Here is a 7,058-nt window from a genome sequence, read left to right as displayed (position 1 = left end):
ACATTATATATTGGGTCGTCCGGAAAGTTCGTGCGTATTTTCCGCACGGACTTTCCGGACGACCCAATATCAACATTCGGTGCTAAATGTTAAGGGATTCCTAAAGTGAACTTCGACGAAGTCACCAAAGGTCGCTGTTTTTCCAATGCATCGACATGTCTTTATATACTACCACAACAATATCTCATACAATCTATGATACACACTCGCACGTTCATGTCAATCTTTGTATAACAAATTCGCGATAAACCGTCTAAGTATAATTCCAAGAACTCGATGTTACTTGTTCATGCAAACTATTGTTGTGGATTGTGTTGTGGATTACTATTTCGTAAGTAAAACTTTCATATCAAACAAATGTTTTCATGACTTGACAGCTTGGGACACCATATTACTCTAAGAAATAATAAAAAATATATTAATTTTTAAATTTTTGTTCTCGGCATAAACTCCACCTCACAAACACGTATTAATCACATGTGTATACTTTAATCTTGAAAAAGGATTTTCGAATCTATGAAAAAGAAAAAAGTATTTGTTATACAAATTATACGATTTAGTCGGTACATACAAACGGTTTTAGGATCCCCTTAATAACTCAGTTTGTTTTTCATTTTTTCCATTAATCAGATTTGGATATCGCGAACTGAATGCAACCCACTAGCTACTTATAGTTATGTATCGTTATCATAAAAAAATACATAAAAGCCACTTGGTTAAATAAACAATTTAATCATTGATATATAATTTTACATTAAATTTTGGAGATATAAAGATTTTATTAGATTTGAACTATTACTTCTTTGAAGTGTAAATGAAATATAAATGCATGTGCAAATTAAATTGGATAGAGATTAATTTAAATAGAAGTCATAGATAATTTACGTAAAGCTGAAGACATAATGCGAGCAATAGAAATAACACGATTTTAACCTGTTAGAAATTGGATACATCGAAATATATAATTTCTGATAGCTCACCCTAAAAAAAATATTCTGCCGATAAACGTAGCTAAAAGACAGAATATTTTATTTTGGATGAAATCCTTTTCTATGGCTATCGCTGTTCCCCTCGCATTATGTTTAATATTTAAAATTTCGGGGCCCCTTAGCACTGGGGGCCCTGATGCGGTGCATGCTGTAAGCTCCCTCTTTGCACAACCTTGTGATTCTTCATGAAATATGTAAGACACGAAAATCTAAGAAACATGTAGGTATTCCTCTTTTAATTAGCATTTTCTTTAAGCAAAAAATCTTACATAAATCAGGCGCGTGTATCAATAACGTATTCATATATTAAAATAAGGAGACATAAGCTATGATTAAAAAGAAATTCCTCTACAAAAAATTCTATTATAACTTGAATAGCCTTTTCATATAAAAGGATATACAAGATATTAGCGGCACACTTATTTGTTATAGTAGAAGATGTTTGTCATTTACATGCTACCATAACTACGCGTGCATATCAGTACATGCAAGACATTCTTCTAGCAATAAGAGAATTGTAATCTTAAATGTAGTACTTTTTTTATGGTTATATGAAATTCCTTTACTTTGTAGAGTATCTTCCTGAGGTCGTATATAAATCTTCTGACATTAACATGGAATCGCTAAAAGACAGAATATTTTATTTTGGATGAAATCCTTTTCTATGGCTATCGCTGTTCCCCTCGCATTATGTTTAATATTTAAAATTTCGGGGCCCCTTAGCACTGGGGGCCCTGATGCGGTGCATGCTGTAAGCTCCCTCTTTGCACAACCTTGTGATTCTTCATGAAATATGTAAGACACGAAAATCTAAGAGACACGTATTTTTTTATACGTGCGCTAATTCATGTTTAAGGGGTGAAACATCTCTTTGAAAAAAGACGATATTTTTCTTACGAGGCGAATATCGGAAGTATAGAAGATAGAAAAAAATTTCTTAAACAAAAGTTGTACGATTTCAAGAGTACTTTAACGTTATAAAGAAAAACAATTTTTTTTCTGTTTAACAAGCTACTCCCACAACCCATAATTTTATAAATTTTCATTTTTTTTTTTACTAAATTAAAGATTATTTTTTTACAAATTCAACCATGTGTAATAAAGTTACATTACGACATATTATTTTTATTAATTATTAACGCTTCCGTATATACGCTATCCATGCTCATATGCGTAAGTAATTGTCGTCGGAACAATAGAATACATAAATCAACGAAGAAAGAAATTGACATGATTGATATTTGTAACATTAAAAAGTATAAATAATGTTAAAAGTTATAATAATTTTTATTATTACTCCTCAAAATGAGTAAAACTTCTTTATTCATCTCTGTATATTACTTCCTTATAACATCTTAAGATTATTCTCTTAAAGTTATTTTCAGTTTTACGCTTTAATATCTTATTTACTTATCGTTTACGTAATAATTTCTAAACATACTTACTAATAAAATAATTTTTAAATGTTTATACACAATAAATTTATATTATCGTTTACTCATTATACTCATTACGATAATGATACTTGATGAAAAAATGTTTTAAATGATTTCTTGTACCATAAATATTTTACTACAGCTATATTACTGCAACCTTCGAGATCACATGTTGAAGTTTTGTCAAAACTAAATCCTACTGGATTTTCAAATTCTTCTGGTCTTTCGTTTATATAACCACTTTTAAACCACCAATATTTAAATAAGTTGTGATATCACCGGGATAACAATTGATTATGCATCAGAGATAATAATTTTATTATATGTATTGTATTATGTCATTCATGTAAATTTATATTACTTTCCAATAATAAAAATATCTGAAAATTGTTTAGCAAAATTTTTCCAAATTCTAGATCCGTAAGCATCTAATGATTGTATTTTCCCTGTAGAGCCTTTCTATAATATAGTAATATAGTAATATAGTAGTAATATGTTTTCCTGCAGGTATTAAATCTGAAATAATATTAGGACAATGTCCATTCCATGAATAAGAAGAACACTATTAGAAACAATATTTGGAAAGTAAGCTTCTTCTAACCACATTTTAAAATAATCTATAAGAAATATAAATGTTAAATTAATAATTATTTTATGACTTATAAATTTACTTAAATAAAGTATAAAATATATCATAAAAATAAGACTTATAATTTCATTATATTATTTCGTTTATGCAAATTTATATTTACTTTTTAATAGGAAAACAGAATCTGAAAATGTATTGTAAAAGGAAATTTATTTAATCAAATTTATTGATGTAAATAAGGTTTTCTTGTACTCTAATTATGTTTAAAACATTTTTTTTTCATCGAGTATCATTATTGTAATAAGTATAATGTAATAAGTATAAACGATACAAAATATAAATTTATTGTGTATAAACATTTGGAAATTATTTCATTATTAAGTACATTTAGAAATTATTACGAAATTATTAAACGGCAACTAAATAAGATATTAAAGCGTAAAACTGAAAATAACTTTAAGAGAATAATCTTAAGATATTATAAGGAAGTAATGTACAGAGATGAATAGAAAAGTTTTACTCACTTTAAAGAGAAATAATAAAAATTATTATAACTCTTAATATTATTTATATTATAATTTGTAATGTTACAAATATCAATCATGTCAATTTCCTTATTCGTTGATTTATGTATTTTATTATTCTGACGAAAAATTACTTATGCATATGAGCATGGATAGCGTATATACGGAAGCATTAATAATTAATTCTCGAAAATAATATGTCGTAATGTAACTTTGTTACACATGGTTGAATTCGTAAAAAAATAATCTTTAGTAAAAAAATGAAAATTAAAAAAAATTATGGGTGGGGAGAGTATTTTGTAAATAAGAAAATAAAAAATTTTTTTCTTTATAACTTTAAAGTATTCTTAAAACCATATAATTTTTTATTAAAAATTTTTTTTCTATTTTGTATACTTTCGACGATATTCGCCTCGAAAGAAAAATACTGTTTTTTTTTCAAAGGGTTTCCCTTAAACATGAGTTAGCGCACGTATAAAAAAATACGTATTTCTTAGATTTTTGTGTTTTACAATATATTTCATGGAAAATCAAATCAGTTCCAGACAGTTGTAAAACTTTCCTTATAAGTTAAGTTAAAATTAACAGCCTTGAAAATTTAATTAAAATATAAGTTAATCCATAATGAAATTAATTGAATTAAAAGTTACATTAATAAAAAAAATAATTGAAAAGTTAAAAGTCAAATTTGGTTCGAACGAGCAACCAAAAGAAAAGAAAAAGTTTGATCATTTTACATAATTTTTCGTATTTTTTTTCTCACAGCATATTTATTAAAGAATCTGATTATTTTTGTTCACAAGTAACGATTATACAAAATAAAATTACTAAATTATATACTCATTAGCCACTCGCATTGTACCATATTTGAGAATTGACTTAAAAAAAATCAACTTAAAAGTTAATAGTTACCGATAAAATGTAATTAAATTAAGTTAAAAAGTTAAAAGTCTATAATGTAACTAAGTTAAATAAAAATTAATTAACTTTTTAACTTTTTAACTGAACTTTTATTTTTTTAACTTAGCACTACCCAACTTTGTTCATTTGCCGTACAAAATAATATTATTGGTATAATAATTCAATTGCTTGGATGATCTGTAAGGCAATTAATTGCTACTTCAATTAACATTTCGATATTTTTGTTAATCAAAAATCGTCTGACAAGATAGTTATGAGATATATTCATCAAAATATTTGTAAATAAAAGTAATTTTATCTATAAAGTAATTTTACCTGGTATGTCCTGTATAGAGATCAATGGACTTCACAAGGAATATTACAGATATCTTTTGCGCGCGATCAGTTGACGATCAGTCCCATTTGTCGCTCGAGGCTATCCGTGCGAGACGTAATCGCGTGCTTGATGCAATTTTCTGTCTAACGGTACAACATATCCATCTGAATATGAATACAGCTTTCAAGTAATTGCAAACCGCGAGAGAAACGAAGCGAGACACACGCGCATTTTAGGTATACGCTGCTTCCTGATTTAATTAACTGGCATATTTTGTCCACGTAATTTGAGCCTTATCAGAATAACGAAAAAATTACATTTCCTTCTTTATGTTTATAATTGAAAAGTTCGATACTATACGAATAGTCGCATATCGTTTAACAATAAAACAATATTTTATTCATTAACATGTGAGACTTCGATTATTGAAACTGTCATGTATGATATGCATATCTGCTTTCCATTAACATAATAAAATCGTTACCGGCCGGTTTAAATTCTCATAAAATTATCACGATTCATTCATTCATCTCACCGGATTTCTAACGTCAAGTATATAGGCACGCATAATAAAAATATTTTATATTTGTGTTAAAATCGGTCCTTGTTAAAATTGTGTTGAATTTTTAACACATCCGAATGTTAACCTAATGATTACGTTATTTAAATATTTTATGTTAAATCGATATTCAAGATTTCTTAGTGTCAAAGTAACACAATTTATGAGTAAGTAAACAAATAACATAAAAATAATGTCCACAGAAAATTAAAATTCAATAAACAAAGAACAAAAAGCCTTTTTGACCTTTGATTATTAAATTTTAATTTTTTGTTGATAATATTATAATGCTGGATTTAAAATACTGTAAAAATAATGTATTTTAAAATACAAATTTTAAGATAAATAAATAAAATACGTGTTAATTTAATATGTCATAAATTTTAATTTTATTGAAAAATATATCTACTTCCATAACTTGCTCAGAAATTGCGGCAGTGTACATTTGTTGTGTTAATTTGTTTATACAATATTTCTATCATTTTCTAACATGTTCATCTTGTGCTGAATTAATACAAAAATTTCAATGGACTCTTTAGGAATTGGAGATATGTGAAATGTGTTAAATTTAACACAAAGTTTCCAGCTGTGTGCGTGACTCCAAACGATAAACGCAAAAAGGGAAATGACGATACGATCGACAACTTTTAATGAAGTTCAAGGATTTCCTCGATTTTTCATATATCCCTCAGAGCGCCGTTTCACTTTGGAAAACTACATCGCTCGTTACGTCTGCCGATATGTTTGTTCGTGTGTAACGTTGATCGCCTGCAGGCTGCGGTATAGTGGCGTCTCGCATCCAACTCCCTGACGGGACAACTGATGCGTTTCCAATACGGTTGCCTAACAGTGGTCTTCAATGCCAGCGGGACGAGCCCGCAGATCACAAAGTACACCAGATAGCGATTACGTGTCTGTCTTTTTTACTTACAAGGAAACTTGTTCTTCTTTGCGCGATTTGTTGATGTGTAATATCTCAAATAGAGATTCTTAAAGTAAAAAAAGACACTTTTCATCCCATCTAGGTTCTGCAATATTACATGAGTAATGTAATAACAATGTAATAAAGAAATTGTATATATTTCCGATCTCAGCCATCCTTGGGACTCGATAAAGAGCGTTATTATCAAATAAAGATAGTTTGAAAATCTTGTTAGAATTGTTTTATACAATTACCATTAATATTAAAAACTTACATTATGGGACTGAACGTGATTCTCGCCATTAAACGAATTTTTGTTTTGGATTTTTAAAATTTTGGATATTTAAATTACGACGAACATAATTTATCGTTATCATCAAATTTAATTACAGTAGAATAATTGACATGCAATTTTTTTCGACAGATAAAACAATATTTTGTGTTAAATAGAATGCTAATTTAATTTATATTGATGAAACCTCTGTCGAAACATCTATAGATTATTGGTATGTGACCGTAGTATTAAATAATAATTATCAAACATCATGTATGCTCGTTTACTTGGTCGTATTTGTAATTAAATTGTAATAATAATGTGTTTATTTACATATTTTTAATGAAAAATATGCATCAAACTTGTATATTACTTTAAAAAGGAGTATAGCAACTACTTGAGAACGTATTATATAAGAACATGTGTCAAATAAAATATAGTCTAGTTTTTCTTATCTGTTGTGTTATAATGCCCTCATTACGAAAGAAAACATTTGCAAAATAATGTGTATGCAAATACCGTGGTAAT

The 7,058-nt window shown here is 27.7% G+C and overlaps 1 protein-coding gene across 1 annotated transcript in view; it reads right to left on the bottom strand.

The window, feature by feature from the left end:
* LOC108755158 (lachesin-like) overlaps positions 1-7,058 on the bottom strand; it is a 169,267-nt gene that overhangs the window by 155,014 nt on the left and 7,195 nt on the right. The window lies entirely within an intron of this gene.

Source organism: Trachymyrmex septentrionalis, unplaced genomic scaffold (assembly GCF_001594115.1).
Source record: "Trachymyrmex septentrionalis isolate Tsep2-gDNA-1 unplaced genomic scaffold, Tsep1.0 scaffold122, whole genome shotgun sequence".
Lineage (NCBI taxonomy): Eukaryota > Metazoa > Arthropoda > Insecta > Hymenoptera > Formicidae > Trachymyrmex > Trachymyrmex septentrionalis.
The sequence above is the reverse complement of the archived record's forward strand: the minus strand, read 5'-3'. Positions and strand labels throughout refer to the sequence as shown.